Source organism: Grampus griseus (genome assembly GCF_964374135.1).
Source record: "Grampus griseus genome assembly, chromosome: 10".
Lineage (NCBI taxonomy): Eukaryota > Metazoa > Chordata > Mammalia > Artiodactyla > Delphinidae > Grampus > Grampus griseus.
Genome location: NC_139004.1, coordinates 52,709,678 through 52,724,034, shown reverse-complemented (window position 1 = coordinate 52,724,034; position 14,357 = coordinate 52,709,678). Strand labels below are relative to the sequence as shown.

Here is a 14,357-nt window from a genome sequence, read left to right as displayed (position 1 = left end):
AAATTTTAAACATATTGAAAAATATGATCTATACTTAACTACTCTTAGAGTTTGTCCCTTTGATCTACGTTTCCAGATGTGTGGTTAAAATGTTGCGCATGTGATTTTTATTGTGGGTTTAATCTCTGTAGAATTTAGAGCGATGACTCCCAAGTTCTGTCTTGTATGTTTGTTCTCTGTTTCAGAGCTCTCTATTCCTATCTTTATTATTTCCTTCCTTTATTTGAAGCTTAGCTTTTTAAACTGGGCTTTCTTCTTTTCTTTTCTAATATAAATACTCAAGTCTATACATTTCCTTCAAGTACTGCTATGGTACCATATCATAAGTTTTGATATGTAACATATTTATTATTGTTTGCTTTTAAACATGCCTATTTTGATTTCTCTTTGACCCTTCAGACGTTCAGAAGTGAGTTTTTAAATTATTAAACATAAATATTTTTCTAGTCTGTTGGTTTCTCACATATTTGCATTGTGGTTGGAGAATGTAGTGTGCATGATACCAATCCCTTGAAGTTTCTTGAACCTCTCGGTAGAGCCTGGCCTATACCAATATGAACAAATATACTGTGTATTCTCGAAAAGACTTCATGTTTTATAATTGTTGGCTATAATCTGTATATGTGTTCATTAGATTAAGCTTATTAATGGTTCTGCTGATATCTTTGATATCCTTCCTAAATTTTTTGGTCAGTTTATTGTATTAGTTATTGAGAGAGTTGTGTTTATGTATTTCTTCTTGTAGTTCTGTCAGTTTTTGAGGCCATGTTATTAGTATGTAGATTGAGAATTAGGTCTTTTAGTATCATTATATGGAAGTCATCTATCTCTGATAATGCTTTTTGCCTTAAAGTCTGTTTTGTCTGATACTAATACTACCTGCATTCTTTTGGTTAGTATTTATCTCGTATACCTTTCACAATGCTTTAATTTCAACCTTTTTATATCCTTTTTAGAAAAACACGTGTCCCGAAACAGACTCAACGGACGTAGAGAACAGACTTATGGTTGCCAAGAGGGAGGGAGGGATAGATTGGGAGTTTGAGATTAGCAGATGCAAACTGTTATATACAGAATGGATAAACAACAAGGTCCTGCTGTATAGCACGGGGAACTGTATTCAATATCCTGTGATAATCCATAATGGAAATGAATATAAAAAAGAATGTATATGTATAACTGAATCACTTTGCTGTACAGCAGAACTTAACATTACATTGTAAATCAACGTTACTTCAATTAAAAAAAAATTAAAAACATGTCCCTTGTAAACAGGATATAGCTGGATTTTTAAAAAATCTAGTTTGAACATTTTTGTCTTTTAACTGGTGCACTTGTTCATTGTCATTCATTATAATTCTTGATACACATCAATTCATTTCAACCATCTTATAATAATCTATTTGTCCAGCTCTTCTGTTTTGTCTTCCCTTATTACTTTCTTTTGAACTGTTTATTTTTGTTTCCTTATTTCATCTCCCTCCCACCCTAGTTTGGATGTTATTCACTATATTTTTATTCTTTTAGTGGTTACCTATTGAAGTGTGAAATATGTACCCCCCGAAAAATACAACTCAGTATAGAACAATGTGAACCCCTGGAACCAACACACAGCCCCCCAGAAGCTCCCCTCATGCTCCTTCTGGTCATTGACCTCCCATTGACCCCTATCACCATAGGTTAGCTGTGCTTGGTTTTTTTTTTGCGGTATGCGGGGCTCTCACTGTTGTGGCCTCTCCCGTTGCGGAGCACAGGCTCCTGACGCGCAGGCTCAGCGGCCATGGCTCACGGGCCCAGCCGCTCCGCTGCATGTGGGATCTTCCCAGACCGGGGCACGAACCCGTGTCCCCTGCATCGGCAGGCGGACTCCCAGCCACTGTGCCACCAGGGATGCCCAATGTTATTGGGTTTTTTTCTCTTTTATTAATACCAAACTGTTTTAATTGTTACCTTTACAATGTTTTATTATCTGGTAGGATTAGTCTTCCATCTTTAGTCTTTCAGTATTTCCCCGGCTATTCCTGCAAGTTTACTTTTCTATGTAAACTTCCATATTATTCTATCAACTTCAAAACAAAACAAAAACTCGAGATACCTGTTGATGTTTTAAGTTTATACATCAAATTAGGGGTGATATTTACAATATTGAGTCTTAGCTAAGAAAATGCCTTTCTATCTATTCAAGTCTTCTCTGATGTCCTTCTTGTTTTAAAGTTTTATTAAAATAGTCCCTGTCCATTTCTTAATATGTTTATTCCCAAATATTCTATGTTTCTAATACTAATATCATTATAAAAGGAGTCTTTTATTTTCTTGTGAGAAATATTATGATATATATTTGTCTTTAAAATATAACCTACTTAAAAAATGTTAAATATATAAAATAAAGTCACACACATCCATGTACCTGGTACCTAGATTTAACACAGGTTATTATGAAATCTTTGCTTCTGATTTTTTAAGAAAATAATACATCACAGATAAAGCTGGGTTTATTTCCTGTTTCTTCTCCTCCCTCCTCAGAGGGAGGAGGAGGAATAGTATTTATCTTTCACACACATTTTTGGGATTTTTTTACCACAAATGCATGCATCCACATACACTATATTTAATTTTTTTGTCTCTTTAAATTGTACATGAATATTCCATTGTACTTCCCTTTTTAAGTTACTGATTTCTTTGATTTTATTGTAGTGCCTGTGGACTTATTTCTTTTTTTTTTTTTTTTTTTAACATCTTTATTGGGGTATAATTGCTTTACAATGGTGTGTTAGTTTCTGCTTTATAACAAAGTGAATCAGTCATACATAAACATATGTTCCCATATGTCTTCCCCGTTGCGTCTCCCTCCCTCCCACCCTCCCCATCCCACCCCTCCAGGCTGTCACAAAGCACCGAGCCAATATCCCTGTGCCATGCGGCTGCTTCCCACTAGCTATCTACCTTACTGCGTTTGTTAGTGTGTATATGCCCATGACTCTCTCTCGCCCTGTCACAGCTCACCCTTCCCCCTCCCCATAACCTCAAGTCCGTTCTCTAAGAGGTCTGCGTCTTTATTCCTGCTTTACCCCTAGGTTCTTCATGACATTTTTTTCTTAAATTCCATATATATGTGTTAGCATACGGTATTTGTCTTTTTCTTTCTGACTTACTTCACTCTGTATGACAGACTCTAGGTCTATCCACCTCATTACAAATAGCTCAATTTTGTTTCTTTTTATGGCTGAGTAATATTCCATTGTATATATGTGCCACATCTTCTTTATCCATTCATCCGATGACGGGCACTTAGGTTGTTTCCATCTCCGGGCTATTGTAAATAGAGCTGCAATGAACATTTTGGTACATGACTCTTTTTGAATTTTGGTTTTCTCAGGGTATATGCCCAGTAGTGGGATTGCTGGGTCATATGGTAGTTCTATTTGTAGTTTTTTAAGGAACCTCCATACTGTTCTCCATAGTGGCTGAACCAATTCACGGACTTATTTCTTTTACAGTCTGTTGCCTCATCTCACAAACCACTTCAGGTTTGTTTATTTTTAAACAGATTTATTTAGATATAAATCACATACCATAGACTTCATCCATTTAAAGTACACAATTCAGTGGGTTTTGTATGTTAATTTTTTTAAATTGTGATAAAATATATATAACAAAATTTGTCATTTTAACCATTTTTAAGTGTACAATTCAGTGGCATTAATTACATTCATAATGTTGTGTAACCATCGCCATTATCTATTTACAAAATCTTTTCATCCACCCAGACAGAAATGCTAACTATTATGCAATAACTCCCCATTTCCCCCTCCTTTCAGCCACCGGAAAGCGCTAGTCTACTTTCTGCCTCTGTGAATTTGCATATTGTAGATGTTTCACAAAAGTGGAACCATACAATATTTTCCTTTTGTGTCTGACTTATTTCACTTAGCATAATGTTTTCAAGGTTCATGTTATAGCATGTATCAGAAGTTCATTTCTTTTCATGGGTGAATAATACTTCATTGTATACATACAGACAGCCCTCCATATCTGTGGATCCCACATCCGCAGACTCAACCCACTACAGATTGAAAATATTTAAAAAAAAAAAAAATTACAGGAAGTTCCAAAAAGCAAAACTTGAGTCTGTTGCACGCGGGCAATTTTTCACATAACATTTACATTGTATTTACGACTATTTACATAGCATTTACACTGTATTAGGTATTATAAGTAATGCAGAGCTGATGTGAAATATATGAGAGAATGTGCACGGAACATATGCAGATGTACTCAAGTCCCTTGAGCTTCCTGGAATGTTGGTATCTGTGGGGGTCCTGAAATCAATACTCTGCAGATACAGAGGGACGACTTGTATACCACAGTTTGTTTATCCACCCCATTCATCTCTTGATGAACACTTGGGTTGTTTCCATCTTTTGGCTATTTTGAATGATACTACATTGAACATTGGGGCACAAGTATCTGTTCAAGTCCCTGCTTTCGATTCCTTTGGGTATATACCTCTCAGTGGTGTTGCTGGCAGGTTTATTTTTTTAATTTTTTTTATTTTTTGCGCTACGCCGGCCTCTCACTGTTGTGGCCTCTCCCGTTGCGGAGCACAGGCTCCGGACGCGCAGGCTCAGCGGCCATGGCTCACGGGCCCAGCCGCTCCGCGGCATGTGGGATCTTCCCGGACCGGGGCACGAACCCGTGTCCCCTGCATCAGCAGGCGGACTCTCAACCACTGCGCCACCAGGGAAGCCCGTGGCAGGTTTATTTTTAGAATCACTTGCCTTCTGAAATAATGAGCTTTTCTATGCTTAACATAGAAAAACAATCCAAGTCAAATTTAAAAGCAGATATTTACATGTGCTTTTCTTGCACAAAACATCATCTAATCTTTGGCCTCATCATAACCTCACGTTTTTATTCTCCCATATATTTAGCTACTTCTTTCTGCCCCCTCCCCCAACCCCTGCAACCCCTCACATCTTCTTGATCTTCCCTGGCTCTTAGGATTGATGGCTGTTAGAGTCTTTCACCATCACCCTCCATAGCCCTCTCTGCTGCTGTTCAAGGGCGCCTGCTCCACAAACCACCGGCCTGGACCATTCTGCTGTCACACTCTGGCCCTGAAACCAGGCAGGAGGACTGTGAACTTCAGTGTGGACTGGCTGGAACAGGGATTTGTACTTCCAACCTCAACTGGACCTTTAATTATCTGCACTTCTCTATTTACATCCTGGTCTCTTCTCCCCATCTAGTGGGAACCAGCACTGCCATGCTTTCTCCTTAAGGTATAGGTGATGCTATCTCCTCCTTCACCAAGAACATTAATGCTGCTGAATACACCATGTGACATAGTCAGATATACATTTCAGAAAGGATACTGAGTGAGGCACCAAAAGCGAATGTATATTTAAATGAGTAAAAAAAAAAAAATCATTACAAACTTACCGTTACCAGGGGATAAGTGAGGGGAGGGATAAATTGGGAGATTGGGATTGACATATACACACTACTGTATATAAAATAGGTAACTAATAAGAACCTGCTGTATGGCACAGGGAGCTCTACTCAATACTCTGTAATGGCCTATATGGGAAAAGAATCTAAAAAGAAAAAAGAGTGGATATATGTATATGTATATGTATAACTGATTCACTTTGCTGTACACCTGAAATTAACACAATATTAATCAACTATACCCCAACAAAAATTGTTTAAAAATCATTACAAGTTTTAAATTTTTTAAATTAAAATAATTGCAAACATCACAAAACTTAAGAACATATTTTGGCTTTATTAACTGAAACACCTCTGCCATCCTTCTTCCCTTATATTCTTTTGGCTGCATGCTGTTTTATTGTCTCTTCGGATGATAACAATGTTTGTAATCTTCATCTCTAGAGAGACTGGCAATCTCTCTCAAGTGTGACTGATTGAAATTTGTTTTTTAGTATTGATAGTTTAGAAAAACAGGAAAGCTTCACATTTTGTTACTGATAGCGTTATATGAATATTTAGGATTGTTATCTAAACTGGGGAGATCTCTCTCAATTCTTTCATGCGTGAGCTGTAATATTTGGAAGAAATTTCTGTAGACAGGTCCTGGCCCCATAACATTTTTTTTTTAACATCTTTATTGGAGTATAACTGCTTTACAATGGTGTGTTAGTTTCTGCTTTATAACAAAGTGAATCAGTTATACATATATATATATCCCCATATCTCTTCCCTCTTGCATCTCCCTCCCTCCCACCCTCCCTATCCCACCCCTCTAGGTGGTCACAAAGCACCGAGCTGATCACCCTGTGCTATGCGGCTGCTTCCCACTAGCTATCTATTTTACATTTGGTAGTGTATATATGTCCATGCCACTCTCTCACTTTGTCCCATCTTACCCTTCCCCCTCCCCATGTCCTCAAGTCCATTCTCTAGTAGGTCTGCGTCTTTATTCCCGTCTTGCCCCTAGGTTCTTCATGACCATTTTTGTTTGTTTGTTTTTTAGATTCCATATATATGTGTTAGCATACGGTATTTGTTTTTCTCTTTCTAACTTACTTCACTCTGTATGACAGACTCTAGGTCCATCCACCTCACTACAAATAACTCAATTTCGTTTCTTTTTATGGCTGAGTAATATTCCATTGTATATATGTGCCACATCTTCTTTATCCATTCATCTGTCGATGGACACTTAGGTTGCTTCCATGACCTGGCTATGGTAAATAGAGCTGCAGTGAACATTGTGGTACATGACTCTTTTTGAATTATGGTTTTCTCAGGGTATATGCCCAGTAGTGGGATTGCTGGGTCGTATGGTAGTCCTATTTTTAGTTTTTGAAGGAACCTCCATACTGTTCTCCATAGTGGCTGTATCAATTTACATTCCCACCAACAGTGCAAGAGGGTTCCCTTTTCTCCACACTCTTTCCAGCATTTATTGTTTGTAGATTTTTTGATGATCTGGCCCCATAACATTTTAAACCCTGTTTCCCCTCCACAACCCACATATTTCTGGAGCTGGATGCCTTAGAGCACAATCATATTGCGAGTCAGCATAATCTGTTAGCAATAATTTACCTCCTCATAGGAGTGACAGTGAACCTTGTAAATATATTCTGTGCCCAAATTAAATAAATCCCCACCTCAGCTCTCCTTTGGTTGAATCTCAAAGATGCCTGTAGCCACTCTAAAGCCTCCTGACCCAAGAGGATGTTTAACACAGGAAAGCTGGAGCAGAAAGAGGCGAGGGTCTTAGCCTTTTGTGGTTAAATTGCATTACTTCTGCAAATTTTACAAAAACCTATGACCATGAGAACGCACTGCTAGGACCCTCCCTTGGGGCACTTCTGGATGCAGAAGATGAGTTCAGCAGCTGCTGCAGTAACCTAGGAGTTAGATGATGGCAGGGCCAACGGGGAGTGGAGAGGAAGCAGTTGATTTGAAAAATATTCAGGAGGTAAAACTGGTGGAATTTGGCAACTGGCTGAATGCCGGTGTGAGGAAGAATGAGGAGTCATTGATTTGTCCAGGTTACAACCTTGGTTGGATAGCTAGATTGGTATTGGGGTCAGCAGCTAACATTGAGGGTTGCAGAGAAGGCACAGGTGGGAAGGGGGAGGGAGAAGCAAGTTGAGCTCAGGATGCCTCTGAGGACATCCAGGTGGAGGTGTCTGTCTGGCAAGCACCTCACTTAAGAATGAGAAGCTCCAGGAAGAATCCGTTTGGCACGGATTCTGCACTCATTGTGGAGGTGGAGGCTGAAGTCCAGGAGAGGTTGAGATTGCACGCAGAAGCTGAGTGAGAAGGGCAGCGGGCCAAGCAAAAGACAAACCCAGAGGATCCCAAGCATTTAACCAGTGGCCACAGTAAAATGAACCCATGAAGGAGACAGAGTCTTCAGAAATTAATGTAATTCAGTAGCTTATGATACATTGCAGCTTAAGATGTGGTCATCTTTCCCCACTTCTCTTTTTTGATATTTCAGGTTTGGAAGAGAGAAATGAACGACTTTAAAAGTGAGCTCTTTCTTATGAGCCTTTGTAGATGTTCACTTCGATGGTTTGTTAGATGGTATTCAAAGTATTTGTCTGCATCGAGGAAAAGAAATGGGATCATAAATACTCCCATATATAGCTCTTCCTGCCTCTTTCCTTCACCAAAGACTTAAAAAGTCGAATGGGTCTCTTCTTTAGTTCATCTCAAGAGTAAGCTGGGTGGAGATGGACAGTCTCTTTCACTGACATGGACTCCCAGAGATGGGAATTTCCCAGCAGACTGCATAAGCTTGTGCTCAGCGGTGAAGACTCCAGGCAGCCCTTACACAGGACTCTTCAAGGCGTGACAAAGTTCGTGACATTTGCATTTTTAAATGTATTCTCTTTGGTGTGGGTAAAACTCAACCAGACGTGGTTAACACCTTGACCTCGAGGATGAAGCCTAATACTATAGGGTAGCGACCTCCTCCTTGGTAGCAATTCCTGAGAGGGGCAGTGGTGAGTTTATTTTTGTATGCTTTTGAATGAATTTCAGACCGATTTTTTAAAGAGTTTTGTTCCAATTCTTTATAGGGATTCCATCAAAGATGAGTCCAGCTGACTTTCTGAAGATGGGTCATTCTGCAGAAATTAAGTTGTAGTTGAGGACCTTGATGACTGGAGGGGATCTCAGAATTCCATGAGGGTGGTAGTGAAGCTGGGCGGGGACTGGACATGAGAGAATGGCCATAGTGATTTTCAGTACCTCAGAAGCTTAATGAAGTTTGAAACTTGACCCAGGACCAGTCTACACTGGCTGATTGATAGTCCTTCTTGGTTTATGGCTGGAATGACATTAGCTCAATGGGTAGACACAGCTGTCTCTTGATGATCCATGTTGCTGGTGGACACAGTGTTTACGTCTGATAATTAAGGATTTCGATGTGAATATTACTTAATGAATGTTAGTCTTTTTTAAAAAAATTTATTGAAGTATAGTTGATTTACAACGTTGTGTTAATTTCTGCTACAGCAGAAGTGACTCGGTTATACATATATATATATATTCTTTTTCATATTCTTTTCCATTACGGTTTATCACAAGATATTGAATATAGTTCCCTGTGCTATACAGTAGGACCTTGTTGTTTATCCTTCCTATATATAATAGTTTGCATCTGCTAATCCAAATAGATAGTCTTTTAAAGCGTCACCTGTACTCTTGTGGCATTAGTCTATTCATTTCCTACAGACCTGGCTTTTCTAGTCTGTCTTCCAGAGTGGTTTCTCTGAAATGCTGATCTGGTCAGGATGCCTTCCATGACTCTGCCCCTGTTTTCATCAAGCCTCATCTTTCAATTCTCCCCCTTTTTTTTTGGTACCACTTTAAAAATATTGAAGTGTGGTTAATTTACAATGTTGTGTCAGGTTCAGGGTGTACAGCAAAGTGATTCAGTACTTTTTCATTCTTTTTCAGATTCTTTTCCATTATAGGTTATTACAAGATATTGAATATAGTTCCCTGTGCTATTCAGTTCTCACTTTCTTATATGTGAGTCTCTAGCCTTAAAATGAAGGTACATAAAATTCTAGAATTTTACAGGAGGTGCAGTTTACAGCTCCTGGCCTCTGCACAAACTGGTCCCTCTGCCCTTATCCATCTGGAAAATGAGGACACATTTCTTTACCTTCTCTGGGGTTTGTCTTTGATTCATCTCTCTAAAGATTTAGTCACACTTTGTTTTCTGTCACCACATTATACTGTGGAAATCTTGAAGACACAACTTCTCCTAGTTTGCTAATATAACTTGTTTATACATTCTCACTCTGGACTAGGGGCTGTTATTATCCTTAGTACCAAGTGTAAAACCGGACACAAAGTACTTTCCTTTTTTTTGCCACGGCTTGTGGGATCTTAGTTCCCTGACCAGGGACTGAACCCGGGCCCTGGCAGTAAAAGCATGGAGTCCTAAACTCTGGCCAGGGAATTTCCCAAAGTACTTCCTAAGAGCTTGTTAGATGAATGAATGAAAACCCAAGATTAGAGATCTTGGGAAAAGAAAAGTTGGTCACCATTGAATCTATTGGATTACACTGGGAAAAGAGCTGCTTCCCATGTTGAATTGGTCCATCTAAACAGGTAGGATAAGAAGCAGTATTTATGACTGCTCTTAAAACTATGATTAAAGTACAGATTACTATGGAGAAATAAAGGTTCAGAAGTATAATATTTTGGCATATTTGTCTATTTCTTTTCTGACATATTAATTAGTTGGACAGAAGATTAGAATTTTGCTGTATGATAATCAATGAAAATTCACTATAATTTTTTTTTTAAAGACAGAAGATTGTGGCAAGTGGAATAGTCACATGGAGGCTTAATAATGAGAATATAATGAGCTCATACCACTGATTAAAAATTCAAGATCCAATTAGATAATTGGGCAAAAGACATAAACAAGTATAGACATTTGGTGAAAGCTTTGGCATACACTATATTAAGAATCATATAGGGCTTTCCCTGGTGGCGCAGTGGTTGGGGGTCCGCCTGCCGATGCAAGGGACACGGGTTCGTGCCCCGGTCTAGGAGGATCCCACATGCCGCGGAGCGGCTGGGCCCGTGAGCCATGGCCTCTGAGCCTGCGTGTCCAGAGCCTGTGCTCCGCAACGGGAGAGGCCACAACAATGAGAGGCCCGCGTACCGCAAAAAAAAAAAAAAAAAGAATCATATAAAATGCTTATATCATTTGACCTAATGACCCCTCACTTGGAGCTTTATTAAAAAACATTCTGAACATGGAAAATGCTATAGACATGAAGTTGTTCATTGCAATATTATTTATAACATCAAAAATTGGAAATAATTCAACTCCTAATATTGAAAGGTTATGGTTATGTAAACCATACATAACCATAGGTAAATTCTGTCATATTCGTTTGACTGTAATATGCAAGTAAATAAAATTATTGTTACTATTTGGTCATGTCAAAAGTGCTTTGGGGGCTTCCCTGGTGGCGCTGTGGTTGAGAGTCCTCCTGCCGATGCAGGGGACACGGGTTCATGTCCCGGTCCGGGAAGATCCCACGTGCCGCGGGGCGGCTAGGCCCGTGAGCCATGGCCGCTGAGCCTGCGCGTCCGGAGCCTGTGCTCCGCAACGGGAGAGGCCACAACAGCGAGAGGCCCGCGTACCGCCAAAAAAAAAAAAAAAAGTGCTTTTGGTAAGTGGCAGTAGCAAATTACAAAATTACGTCCTATCTTTATGTGTGCTTAAGTGGGGAGGGGGTGTAGGAGGAAAACTAGAAGAGAGAAGGTTTTGTGGGATTTTTTGGTTTTGGAATTATGGGGTAAGACACTTTCTACTCTATTATTGTTCAGCAAAAAAGGAGTCAAGATGGAGCTGTAGAAACAACACTAGACTTGGAGTCAAAGTCCCAGCTCCCTCCCTTGCCCTCTTTAAAATCTTGAGCAAGTTCCTCAGTCTCAGCTCTAAAAAGGAAATATAATAACTAGCTATGAAGGTCTTTGTGAGTAGTAAATAAGATGAGAGAACTGGCTGAATGTAGGTTGAATAAAGGTGTCTGTGCGGTGACTCTTTCTTCCAATGTGGTAGAGGGATTGCAGTCCTGGCTCAGGAGTTAGATGTGCCATGGTCACTCCCATGTGCAGTGAATAGGGGACCTCAGAAAACGAATTGTACAGCTGTCAGGTCTCCTCTGTGGATTTGTGTTTACTTATTTTACTGACCAGAATGGGGGTGGGGGGGAATGGAGTGGGTCAGCTTACAAAGAAGAAAGAATATGGTCTAGACTTCAGGGAAAGCTGGGAAGAGAGATCTTACATCTTACTCTAAGATTAGCAGTAACTCTGGCCTCACATTCGTGTTACTATGAGTCATGAAGATCATTTTTAATATGATCTTTCAAAAAATTTTTCACAGAAATATAGACTCATAGAATATTAGAAATACAAAGGGTTCCCAGTTCAAGATGGCTGTCTGTCTACATATTTGTCTCTTCTCCCTTCCAAAATGATAAAAAAGGATTTTTTTTTTTTTTTCTGATGAAGCCAACAAGAGGGGAGCTGTCCATGCATGAGAGATTTCAGCGGATTTCTGGGAAACAAAAATAGGTGGAGCAATGGTGACTGAAGAAGTAGGATGAGAAAATCTAGGTTCCCAGTGATGATGGAAAGGGAGTTGGTTATAGGAACAGGGAACAGGGAGAGATCGGCCCTAAAGAACCCTGGAGAGCCAGGGCCCTGGAAATGCAGGCATGGAAATGAAAAGGATGAAAATGAAAGCTGAAAATGGGACGGCTGATGAAACTCTACATAGTTCCTGTCATGTCCTTCATTTCTTCACCCCACTTTGAAATAGACTATCCATCAGGGAAGCATCTTTCTATCAGTTAGAAAATCAGAGGATTTTTTTTTTTGAAAAAAAAAAAAAAAAAAACAGCCCCAGAGCAAAGACCCCATATATTATGTCTGACTCCCTGCCAAGTCACCCTAAAACAAAGCTCCCAACTGCACAAGCCTGGCTCCTGTACCCAGAGCAAGACTGGCAGAGAGAAGCTGAGTGTGCAAATGCTAGCGCATTCATCTGCATTACCGTTAAATATGAATAGACAACGAAGGATGATGGCCAGACGTTTGAGCACATCCGTAAAACCTGCAAAGGGAAAGAGAAAGACCAAGATGAAATAAACAGAAAAATAACCCTAAAGGCAACAGAGAATTCAGGAGACAGGAGAGATCTTAAACAAAACAAAGCAAACTTTCTCAAATTTATATCCTTTAGAGAGATTTGAGAAGATATTGCATCCATAAAATAAGAACAGGATACTTGGATAAAGGAGACCAAGAAAAAGTTATTGGAAATTAAAAATGATATCCTAGAAATTAGAACCAGAAGACAGAGATGGAAACAAGAGAGAATATATGAGACATACAGAGGAAGAATCTAGGATGTGCAGGTTACTTACAAGGAAGGGGGAAAAAATGGAGAAAAAGAAAACATCAAAGAAACAGTACAGAATTTTTTTCCAAAACAGAAAAGGATATCTGAGTTGCCTAGCATAATGAATGTAAAAAATATATGTATCCAGACACATCCTTATAAAAATGTAAGACATCGAGGATAAACAGCCTACAAGCTTCTAGAGAGAAAAAGCTGGTCACCTTTCTCAGGAATGAGCCTGGCATGAGCCACAGCAGGTGAGGACACAGAACAGTACCCTTGTCATTCTAAGGGAAAATGATTTTCAATATAGAATTCTATACTCATCCAAATTATTAATTAAATGTGACATATTCAGACATTGCAAAGATTCAGGAAGTTTACCTCCCATGTACCAGTCCTTAGGAAGTTACTTGAGATTTCTCTAGTGAAATGAGGAAGTCATGAGAGTCTAGAAACAGGAGGGAAAAGCCAGAAGAATAATGAAGGTGAATCCTGGACTCTCAGGGAATTTGCTGGTGGTCCAGTGGTTAGGACTCGGCGCTTTCACTGCTGTGGGCCCAGGTTCAATCCCTGGTCAGGGAATCAAGATACCACAAGCCATGCGGCGGGACAATAAATAAATAAATAAAATATAAAAGTTTAAAAAAAATCCTTGACTGTCAAGCCTTGGAGCAGGAAGACTGAGGGTTCCAGTAGGAAGTTTTCTAGGGGGGGAAAAGAGTGGTGGGAGAAACTTGATACCATCTCTGGAAATTTGGAACAACCTAAAGAGGTGTTAACCTAACGGCAGACAAGAAAAAAGAAAGCAATTAGAAACCCCAGGGAAAAGAAGACAAAAAAATCATCTACAAGGAGAGAGAACATGCCATCCCAGTACATATCCGCCACTTAGCTGTGCAGAGAGCAATATTTATATAATTGTAATAATGTGAGCATTGGTGATTTTTTTTTTTTTTTGGCTGTGTTGGGTCTTCGTTGCTACATGCAGGCTTTCTTTTTAGTTGCAGCGAGTGGGGGCTACTCTTTGTTGTGGTGCACAGGCCTCTCATTAAGGTGGCTTCTCTTGTTTCAGAGCACAGGCTCTAGGTGCGAGGGCTTCAGTAGTTGTGGCCCATGGGCTCAGTAGTTGTGGCTCGCGGGCTCTAGAGCACAGGCTCAGTAGTTGTGGCTCATGGGCTTAGTTGCTCCGCGGCATGTGGGATCTTCCTGGACCAGGGCTTGAACCCGTGTCCCCTGCATTGGCAGGCGGATTCTTAACACTGCACCGCCAGGGAAGCCCTGATTTTTAATTTAGAGTCAATGTACACTTGAAGGGAGGACTTATGGCTATAGACTAGACCTTTAACCTTGACAATGTAAAAAGTAAAGTTGATGGTTTGGAGGTGGGAGTGGAGAGGAGAGCTCAGCAAAGCGTGCAAATAGCCTTATC

General features: G+C 39.8%; 1 protein-coding gene across 2 annotated transcripts in view; it reads left to right on the top strand.

Annotated features, from left to right (window-relative positions):
* Positions 1 to 14,357, top strand: part of GLB1 (galactosidase beta 1) — a 90,021-nt gene that overhangs the window by 42,398 nt on the left and 33,266 nt on the right. The window lies entirely within an intron of this gene.